Source organism: Bombus bifarius, unplaced genomic scaffold, assembly GCF_011952205.1.
Source record: "Bombus bifarius isolate JDL3187 unplaced genomic scaffold, Bbif_JDL3187 scf7180000009489_frag, whole genome shotgun sequence".
NCBI lineage: Eukaryota > Metazoa > Arthropoda > Insecta > Hymenoptera > Apidae > Bombus > Bombus bifarius.
In genome coordinates, this window is record NW_022885153.1 from 1 (window position 1) to 10,644 (window position 10,644).

The following is a 10,644-nucleotide window of genomic DNA, read 5'->3' on the forward strand; positions in this document are numbered from 1 at the left end:
AATAATAAACAAGTGATAAAACCTGTTATAAATAATAAAGCTTACCTGGAATAATCAACTCCTAACTAATCGAAAATAAAATAAGGCAAGCAATTCTTAATCTTTCAAGTAATTTTTCCGAAAACACAGAAAGATAGAGAAATTAAAAAGACGCAGCACAAATTGCAGCACAATGAAAGTTTCAGAGCGATGAATACGATCGTATTAAACTAAATAATTTTCAAAAGTGAAATTACACTGAAACGTATATCGATGATATTTGTCATTTCTACGATCTGTTTCGCTTGATCGTGCTTCTTTTCTGATGTAAATTCAATTTATAATACGAACTAAGTTTCCTTTATTATTATTAGTCCTGCGTCTTTTTAATTCGTCACTTCTTTTATTTCAGAACAATGACGGGCTCCAAGATGCTGTTCGGATGTTTGGCGTTAATTGCTTTTCTGCATCCATTAGTTCACGTTTGTACTTCGAGTAGTACAGCTCAAGGTTTGTACTTCGAGTTGTCTTTTTCCATGCACTTCAAATTCCAATACGATCTGGTCACGTGGCCTTCGTACAATTTCGAAATTTTACCTGTTTGGTAATCGTCAATGAAAAAAGAAGTTATGCGTGACCTCAACACATTGAAACAATTTTTATGATTTTTTATTTGCCGGTTGGTCAGCAAGTTAATGGAAACATTTCACTTAACTATTCGCGTTAATTTCTTCGGTTTAACTTTTGGGAAATGCTTCGTTAGCTTCGGGAATATTCCAACGATTCGTTTTACGTACAAAATAAGCATGATAAATATTACATCACGGTAATGTAATATCGGAATATATTAAAGGTGTAATTTTGTCCGATTAATTATAATTTATTAATAATGGATTGAAAATACAGATATTAGTTAGACAGAGAAACGATGTTTGATTAACAGGAAAACTAAATGCAACGCTCGTATTTTTTATATTTGGTAACTCTCTCTCTCTCTCTCTCTCTCTCTCTCTCACTAGCAACTCTAACACTCGACAATTCTAACGACTCTATGCTTCGACGTCTCGATCAACTCTGACCCTCGCCAATGCATTCCTGCTCGGTCGTGTTCGCTCTTGCTCTCGTCCTCACACACACACACACACACACACACACACACGCACACGCACACGCACACGCACACGCACACACTTTCTGGCTCACATGCTCTGGCCTCTCGATTGCCACTCCTTGAAATATGAAACCGTACTTCTGTTTTGACGCTGTTTATCTTTTCTCGCGTCACTGTTACTAGGCGCTCTTGGATGTAAACAAACTACAAAAAGACGACGTACACGGTGTTTTCTAATTTCAGCCGATCTTCAATCAAAGCTATTCTACGATATTACAGAATTATATTTCCCCCTTTTTAATTAATTATATGTCGGAGAAGCAGGGGGGATAGGGTTGTCGGTGTTTGAGGAGTCTTCGTTGAAGGTAGCCATCGTTGCGGTGTAACGAAGATACGATTTATTGACACAGGTATGAATAACACAGGTTTGACAATCTATCACGGCGGTGAGACGTTCGCGACACTAGTGGCAGTGATCTCAGGTTCAATAACGAATCCGCGGTCAACGGGATGACAGATAGGCGTTCTCGCTGAATCTAAGTCTGACTCGTAAACGATAATTGCTGAGCGTAAAGACGTTACTCTTTAGTCGACGGGAGCGCGTCAAAGAATGCGCGTCAAAGAATGCGCGTCCCGTCCCGATTATTCCACAGAGGAAAACTATACTGGGGTGTGTCTAAGGACACGAGATCATCGGATTCGTCGAGGAAAGCCTTCGTTTAGGAAGTAAGGGAAATTGACGTTGCTGCTAATTGGTCAATCTCCATATCGGTGGTTAGAAAAAGATGCTAGCCGCCCTCGAGGGAAAGTTGCTAGTGGGAGACGCCGTTCGTTAAAAAATATGTCTCCCCTATCTTCCCGTAGCTGGGACAAAGACTGTTTGTCTGTTTGAAGGACTTTAGTTAACTAAACCTTAAGATTTATTACGGGCCCTCGGGCTAGCCGAACATGTACTGCGGAGACGCATCGACATCTGGCAATCATCTTACTCGAAGAATAGGGTCTGCGTGTGGCGAGCCACGGGACAGAAACCGTTGGAATGTTTACTGTCGCGTGTCGCCACGAATATTTCTTTTAAGGAGAGCTATAGAATTATTCCATATGTTTGTTGGGCAAAGCGTTCATCCCTTGACCGCGGCTACGTTGGGCGACAGACTGTCGCCTCGAGCCAAAGCTCACCGTCACTAATCTCGAACAATTACAATCGGATTGAATAACTACAATAGTTTAGTTACAGTTATAGTAGACTTTAGATTGCAATGTTGCGGGGCTATCCGAAGGTTCCGGTGTCCTTTCATCTCCGACATATATATATATATATATATATATGTCGGAGAGGTTTACATTAGAATTAGGGTTAGGGGCGTGAAACGAATCTTCGTTTGGGTTACACGTTGTCGTTATGCAATAGAGAAGACATTGACAAGTGCAAATACGATTATTATAGAACCGGACAAGTAACCGTGGTAGTTATGTACTCGAGAAACTGATGACAATGATCCTAGGTTCAATAACGATTCCGCGGTCGACGGTATGATAGATGAACGTGCTCACAAAATCTAAGTTGGACGCGTAATATTCACTGGTCGTAAAGGGTTACTCTTTTCATCGATGAAATCGCGAGCGAGAATGACTTTCCCGTCCTGATGATGCCACAGAGGAAAACTATAATGGGGTGTGTCTAAGGACACGAGATCATCGGATTCGTCGAGAAAAGCCTTCGTTCAGAAAGTAAGGGAAATTGGCGTTGCTGCTAATTGGTCAATCTCCATATCGGTGGTTAGAAAAAGATGCTAGCCGCCCTCGAGGGAAAGTTGCTAGTGGGAGACGCCGCTCGTTGAAAAATAGGTCTCCCCTATTTTCCCGTAGGTGGGACAAAGACTGTTTGTCTGTTTGAAGGACTTTAGTTGACTAAATCTTAAGATTTATAACGGGCCTTCAGGTTAGCCGAACATGTACTGCGGAGACGCATCGACATCTGGCAATAATCTTACTCGGAGAATAGGCTCTGCGTGTGATGAGCTACAGGACAGAGACCGTTGGAATGTTTACCGTCGCGTGCCGTCACAAATATTTCTTTTAAGGAGGGCTATAGAATTACTCCATACCTTTGTTAGACAAAGCGTTCATCCCTTGGCCGCGACTACGTTAGGCGACGGACTGTCGCCTCGAGCCAAAGCTCACTATCACTAATCTCGAACAATTACAATCGGATTGAACAACTACAATTGTTTAATTACAGCTATAGTAGACTCTAGGTTATAATGTTGCGGGATTATCCAAAATTCCAAAAGCTCCGGTGTTCTTTCATCTCCGACAAATATAAGTACTGTCGAGAGACGCTCGTACAAACGTATTCGTAAAAACAGTGTATGATTGCTCGCATATGACTCGATAACTCGTATAACTCCGTTAATTACCGTTAATAACTCGTGAAACTCGAATTATAACTGACTCGCTCGCGACTGCTTCCTCTTATTGATAAATGATTTTTTGTCTATTACACGCCTGTCAGATTTCTTTACGAGCAGAACTGTAGCAAGTGCTATTGTAGCAGAATACAAAAAAATGATGCGTGCCTATGTGGGTGTCACGTTTATCTGCAGTTACGAAAATCTGAACTTTAGAAAGAGAACGTTGTTGTGGAAGTAATGATAAGTAAAGTGCGAGTGTTTGTGTAAATTCATATTTTTATAAATTGAAAAAATTAAATCTGAGCAGACGATTGTTTTATTATAAATGTTATAAGGAGTACTATATCTTGTATATTTCATACCTCGTTCGGTCTAATACTTCATATATGAAACCTATAGTGGTCATTGTTATCTATATTCATTCAATTAATATTTATTATTAATATTTATATTGAAACAATTTATGTTTATGTCTATGTATGAAGCATAAAAGTTTCAGCAACTATATGGTACGTGGTATTAGCATTATGCTAGGCATTATTTTACATTAGTCTTTGATTCCCTCTCTCTCGCTTGCGCGAATGAGAAGGATTACGTTCTTACTTCGTTGGAATTGAAACTTATAACTCAACTTAATATGCCTTCGCAATTACTTAACCTGTGACTTAGAGAGTACACGTAGATACCCCGACCATTACACTAAACGATTGTATGTGCCAGTTTATAAAATATGTACGTTGTCATTTACTATATAACATTTAAACCTGGCGACGTGGTAAATGTAAAGATTACAAATATTGATAAACTGAATGATTTCGTTAATGTACAACTTGGTAAATTTAATGTTCAAATTCCACCAGATCATATATCTGACGAAGATCTAAGTCCCTTACAAAAGCTGAAAGTCGACAAAGAAGTAGAAGCAAGAGTCTTGTTCCTTTATATAGGCCGAAAAAAGTATATCTCACTTTGAAAAGGTCTTTAATAACGAGTGACTTGCCCATTTTAGGAAACATACAAGACGCGAAAATTGTCTCGAAACACCACGCAACTATCGTTCAAATACATAAGCGTGGAATATTGGTAAAGTTTTTCGGGGATGTCAAAGGTTGGATTCCACATACTGCCCTCGAGCTGGAAATATCTAACGTAAATTGAAACTATTCAGCTGGACAAACAATTTTGGTAAAAATTCAAACAGTGAACACAGATTCGGGAAAAGTAGTTCTAAATGTGGCTAATCAAGACATAAAAGTTGAAGAAGCAACATTCGATATTGGTGAAGAAGTAGGGGGCACAATAATAGAATCATCCGCTCAGGGATTATATTTAAGAGTCAGTAGATATAAAGGACAAACTGTTAGTACAGGATTTTTACTAGATGGTCACATGTCACCTTGTATGGAGATTGCAGCTCTACTAGCATCAAAATATGTTCCTGGTCATACACTTTCAGCTCTTCTATTTGCTACAGTACCTAATTTAATTTTAACTAGGACTTTTGCAACTCAAGGAAGGTACAGGAATTTTGAAAAACTGAAAATAGGAGACTGTATACCTTGTACGATCAAGGATATGGGTATAAGACTGGTATAAGACTTATTTTTCCAGTTGCAGAATATACGCCATTTGGATATGTGTCCCATAGTAACGTTAGTAATTTTAATCTACTGCACGCAAACCAAATTTTATTGGCAAAAATATTTTCTATTAACAGGAAAGAACAACAATTAAGACTAACATTACCGCTAAAGAAAATATACATTGAATCCATTGATCCTGTATTTTAATAAATTAGTAGAACTTTCAAGGAATTCATATTACAAAAACAGACCCATTGCATCTGTCAAATTAGGGCAGAGAGTTACTGGAGAGATTGAAAAAATTACGCCTGATTGGTTGGTTGTTCAATTGCAGAATAACTTGCTAGGTATAGTGTCTAAGAATCATTACTCTGAGAATAAAAAAATAGGGGACAAAATTTCTGGGACGATTATATGGAAAAATTACGTACACGAGCTTGTCCAATCGACCACGTTATCGTTAATAATGCATAAGTGCCAAAATAAGTGCCAAACAAAATAAGCAAATACAATTTCCTGACGGTAAATTGCTACGTGGTAGAATCTTAATGGTGACAAATTGGTTTATCCTGATGCTCCTTCAAGGTATTGGCAACGGAACTTTAGCTGCGATACCTGTACGTCGTCACATAAATAGTTTACTGCCAGATCTAACACCTTATACTATTCATTCTAAAATTAAATGTTACACCTCATTAAATTTCAAAAAATCCGATATTATGCCTCTCAGCGTCATAAAATCTGCATTTGAAAAGAAGTGTTGTGTGAGAGAGAAATCGGATGATAATAATAACTTAAAAAGAAAGAAGCAAAATCAAGAGTACGTGGCACTCGCCAAAAAAATAAAAATTGAAAAGTTACGGGAAGACGAAACATGAAAAACAAAGGGAAACGAAACAGAAAAAAACCAGAGAAAGATTTAGAAAAGGAATATTCAAAGAGAATGTGTGTTGAACAAACAGGAGAAGAAAAGATTAAACTGGAAGATACCAAAGCTTCCGAAGAAGATTTGAAATATGCTGACTCAACTCTCCTTCAGGATAAAGAGTCATCTTGCGATAGTGAAGATGAAGTAGAAGAAAAACCAAATCTGAGAAATAAGAAATTATGTGCCGCTGAACGTCGAGAACAAAAAAGACAGGAGAAACGTGAAATACGTCAAAGAGAAGAAGCACTCGCCAATAACCAGTTACCAAATTCTGTACATCAGTTCGACAGATTAGTTTTAGCTAGTCTAGACAGTTCAATAGTATGGTTACAGTATATGGAATATCATTTACAAACAACAGAAATCGAGAAAGCAAGAGCAGTTGCAAGAAGAGCGGTGAAAACGATTAATTTCAGGGAACAGAAGGAAAAATTAAACGTTTGGAAGGCTTGGTTGAATTTGGAGTCTAAATTCGGATTTCCTAAAGCACTGAATGATGTTTTTCAAGAGGCAGTGAAGTCTAACGATTCACTGAAAGTATACAGTCACATGCTGACTGTTCATGTCGAGGCTAGCAGGCAGATGGAACTAGAGAAAACAATTAATACCATGATTGGAAAATTTAACTGTATTCCCGAGATGTGATTTAATTGTGGAGAAGGGTTGCTAAAAATGGGTTCGAGGGACAAATCGAGGCATATTATGCAGAGAGCATTCCAATCTTTGCCAGCATCTGAACGTATGTACACTACAGAAATAAAGAGAGAGCAGTAACTCTGTTTGAGCAAATTCTAAGTTCTTATCCGAAACAGGTGGATATATGGTCTTGTTATGTTGATTCTCTAGTTAAATCTAATGATACTGATATAGCAAGGTAAAAATATTTTTTCAACTATATTTTGTCTTTTTAATTTCATACAGAATTTATCTTCTAATAATTTGTATTTACAGGAAAGTTCTAGAGAGAGCAGTTGTTCAGGCATTACCGCCTAGAAAGGTAAAGATCCTCTTTAAAAAGTTCATCAATTTTGAAGAACGAGTTCTGCCCGAGCAGTCGAGCTATGCGTACGTAAAACATAGTGCCTCCGACATTGTGCGACAAGAGTAGAGCAACAGAACCAATCGAGGATGGAAAAAGTACCATCAATAAGAATACTAAACAAAGGAGAAACATACACTATAAGCAGGGCAGTAGACCAACAGAGCCCAATTAAAACAACAAGAGAAGTACAGGACTGCGCAAATACAAAAGAAATAGAAATGGAAATAATACAAGAAGACGACGTAAAGAGCAATACTAACAAGGATCTACCACAACATAACGAAAGTTGAAGAACTGTAACTCCCAGCAAAAAAAGAAAAATAAACACAAACACAAACGATAGGAGGACCACAGAAACAGAAAGTCAACAATGGCTACAAGAAATTCCTACATAAAACTCCTTCAGCTCACTGACAGAAGAGATGGACACAGACCCTACAGAAAAACCAAGAACACTCACTCCCAAGCCACCACCAATCTACATAGACGCAAAAATAATAGACCCCCTCATTGATCTGCTAAACAGCACGGCAGGAAAAGAAAACTGCACTATCAAACAGCTCAAACTGGACCAGGTAAAAGTACAAACTAATACCCCAGAAACCTACAGAAAAGTAACTAAAGCGCTAAAGGAAGAAAACGCTGGGTATCACACTTACCAACCCAAATCCGACAACAGCTGCAAAGCAGTAATCAGAGGTCTACACTCCAAAACAAATACAAACAAAATATGCGAGGAATTGGCCAAGATCGGACACCAGGTAAGAACGATCAACAATTTAGCCAGATTTGACACTAAGCAACCACTACCGCTATTCCTAATAGAGTTAGAACCGAAAAGCAACAACAAAGAAAAATTTGAAATTAAAAAAATCTCAAACACAATAATCACAGTCGAGCCACCCAGACATAGAAAAGATATACCACAATGCATGCGGTGTCAACAATACGGACACACAAAAAACTACTGCAACAGAAGCCCGGCGAACACAAGCCAGCTACAAAGGCTGCGTAGTCAGAAAACAACTACAAAGCAAACTCTTCCCGCCGATTCGAAACAGGACACACAACAATTTCCACACGCAACAAGACAACACAGAATCTATGTCAGCATCAAATACACAGCATGTAATGAACAATAACCACACTAACACCAATACCGTCAAAAACCGAAGCTACGCGCAAATAGTCAACCGGTCGTCACCCCTAGATAATCAAGAATAGAACAACCACAGCAACGACGCTACAGAAATCAAAGAGTTAATAAAACATTCCATAAAAAACACCGAAATACTCACAAAAATGATAAGCGAACAAAACGAACTCCTCAGACAGCAAACACAGCAGATAACAGACATGTTACAATTACTTACTAACGTGATGAGCAAAAAATAAAAATAGACACGCTTAAAATAGCAACCTGGAACTCTAACGGCCTACAACAAAGGGCCCTAGAAACTAAAACATTCCTGTATAGCAACAACATCGATATACTACTCGTTTCAGAAACACACCTCACAATGAAAAGCTATATAAAAATACCGCACTACACCATATGCGACACCAAGCATCCTCCAGGGAAAGCACACGGAGGGATGGCAGTAGTAATAAAAAACATTAAACATCACCTACACAGTCAGGTCAGTAAGGAACATATACAAGCAACCACCGTTACCGTACAGACTAACAGCAACCAACTGCAGTTGTCAGCAGTATACGTACCGCCGCGACACAAAACTACAACGCAAATGTGGGAAGAGTACTTTCGACACTTAGGTGACAAGTATATTGCAGCGGGAGACTACAATTCAAAGCACACACTATGGGGATCAAGAATCACTACACCTCGAGGTAGAACCTTGGAAAAATACATTAGAAACAATAACCTCAATATATTATCCACAGGAAGACCGACATACTGGCCGACAGACCTGAGCAAAATACCTGACCTGCTAGACTTTGCAGTTACAAAGGGACTAAACGCAAATAAACTAAACATAGCACCCAGCCTCGAGCTTACCTCCGACCATACGCCCATAATAATTGAATACAGAAACAAACCAATACTTTACAGCAGCACAGAGAAGCTATGCAATAAAACCACCAAATGGCAAATATTCAAAGAAATAATAGAGAGCAAAATCAGCTGCAACATCCCACTGAAAACACCTGAACACATCGATCAAGCAGTAACAACATTCACAGAAACTATCCAAGAAGCAGCAAGGGCAACCACTATACCTGAAACAACCAACAGACAAACAAAAACAGTTCCACTAGACATCCTCGAAAAAATTAGAGAAAAAAGAAAAGCGAAAGCAAAATGGCAAAAACAAAGAACAAAAGAAAACAAAAAACACCTAAACAAACTCACAAAAGAAATAAAAGACAAAATAAAAGAGCACAATAACAACGAGTTCACAAAGTTCATCGAGTCACTATCTGCTCACGAGAACTACAACTACTCCCTATGGAAAGCCACAAAAAAAATAAAGAAGACAATAAAACTGGTACCAGCAACCAGAAGAATGGGCAAGAAGCAACGAAGAGCAAGCTGAAGAATTTTCCAACCACCTATGCAACACATTCACCCCACACAACATCAACAACAGCAACCACAATAGCCATACGGACGAGGACGCGCTAACTACTAGTACACCAACTGACAATCACTACACCATACCCAAAGCAACAGCACAAGAAATCAGAAACATAATTGAGAAAACAAAAAATAATTAAGCACCAGGAATCGACCTAATTAACGGCAAAATCTTAAAAAACCTTCCGCCAAAAGCAATAAGACAAATCACAATAATAGTTAACGCAATACTAAGAATACAATACTTTTCAAAAACTTGGAAACTGGCACAAATCATAATGATACCCAAACCAGGCAAGGACCCACACGAAATCAAATCCTACCGACCAATCTCACTACTTCCGATGTTCTCTAAGATACTAGAGAAAATAGTTTACTATTTGGGGATAAACCCCATAATAGAGAAGAATCAACTAATACCGGATCACCAATTCGGATTCAGAAACAAACACTCCACAATAGAACCAGCGCACAGACTCGTCAATGAAATCTTACAGGCGCTGGAAACGAAACAATGCTGCACGGCACTCTTTATGGATATCGAAAAAGCATTCGATAAAATAAACCACACTAGCCTACTTCAATCAATCAGGAAACAGTTCCCGGAGCAGAGATACCAATTAATCAAATCATACTTAAGAAGCTTCATAGTAAAAATCAAAGACACATACTCTGAAGTTAAAGAAATCAAGGCAGGAGTTCCGCAAGGAAGCGTCCTAGGACCAATTTTATACACATCATACACGGCCAACATACCAACAACTAACAATAGCAAAATACTGACATTCGCGGATGACACAGCTGTACTAGTCAGGCACACTAACCCTGCAACAGCAGTTACACTACTACAAGAACATATCGCAAAAATAGAAAAGTGGCTTCAAGCAAAACAAATAAAAGCAAACCCCGATAAATGCAACCATATTACATTCACACTGCGAAAACAGAAACCACCAAACATTGTACTAAATGGCACACACATAATACA

The 10,644-nt window shown here is 38.5% G+C and overlaps 1 pseudogene; it reads left to right on the forward strand.

The window, feature by feature from the left end:
• The first annotated feature begins 4,176 nt into the window (after nt 1-4,176).
• Nucleotides 4,177-7,329, forward strand: LOC117215275 (annotated as a pseudogene).
• Nucleotides 7,330-10,644: the final 3,315 nt, after the last annotated feature.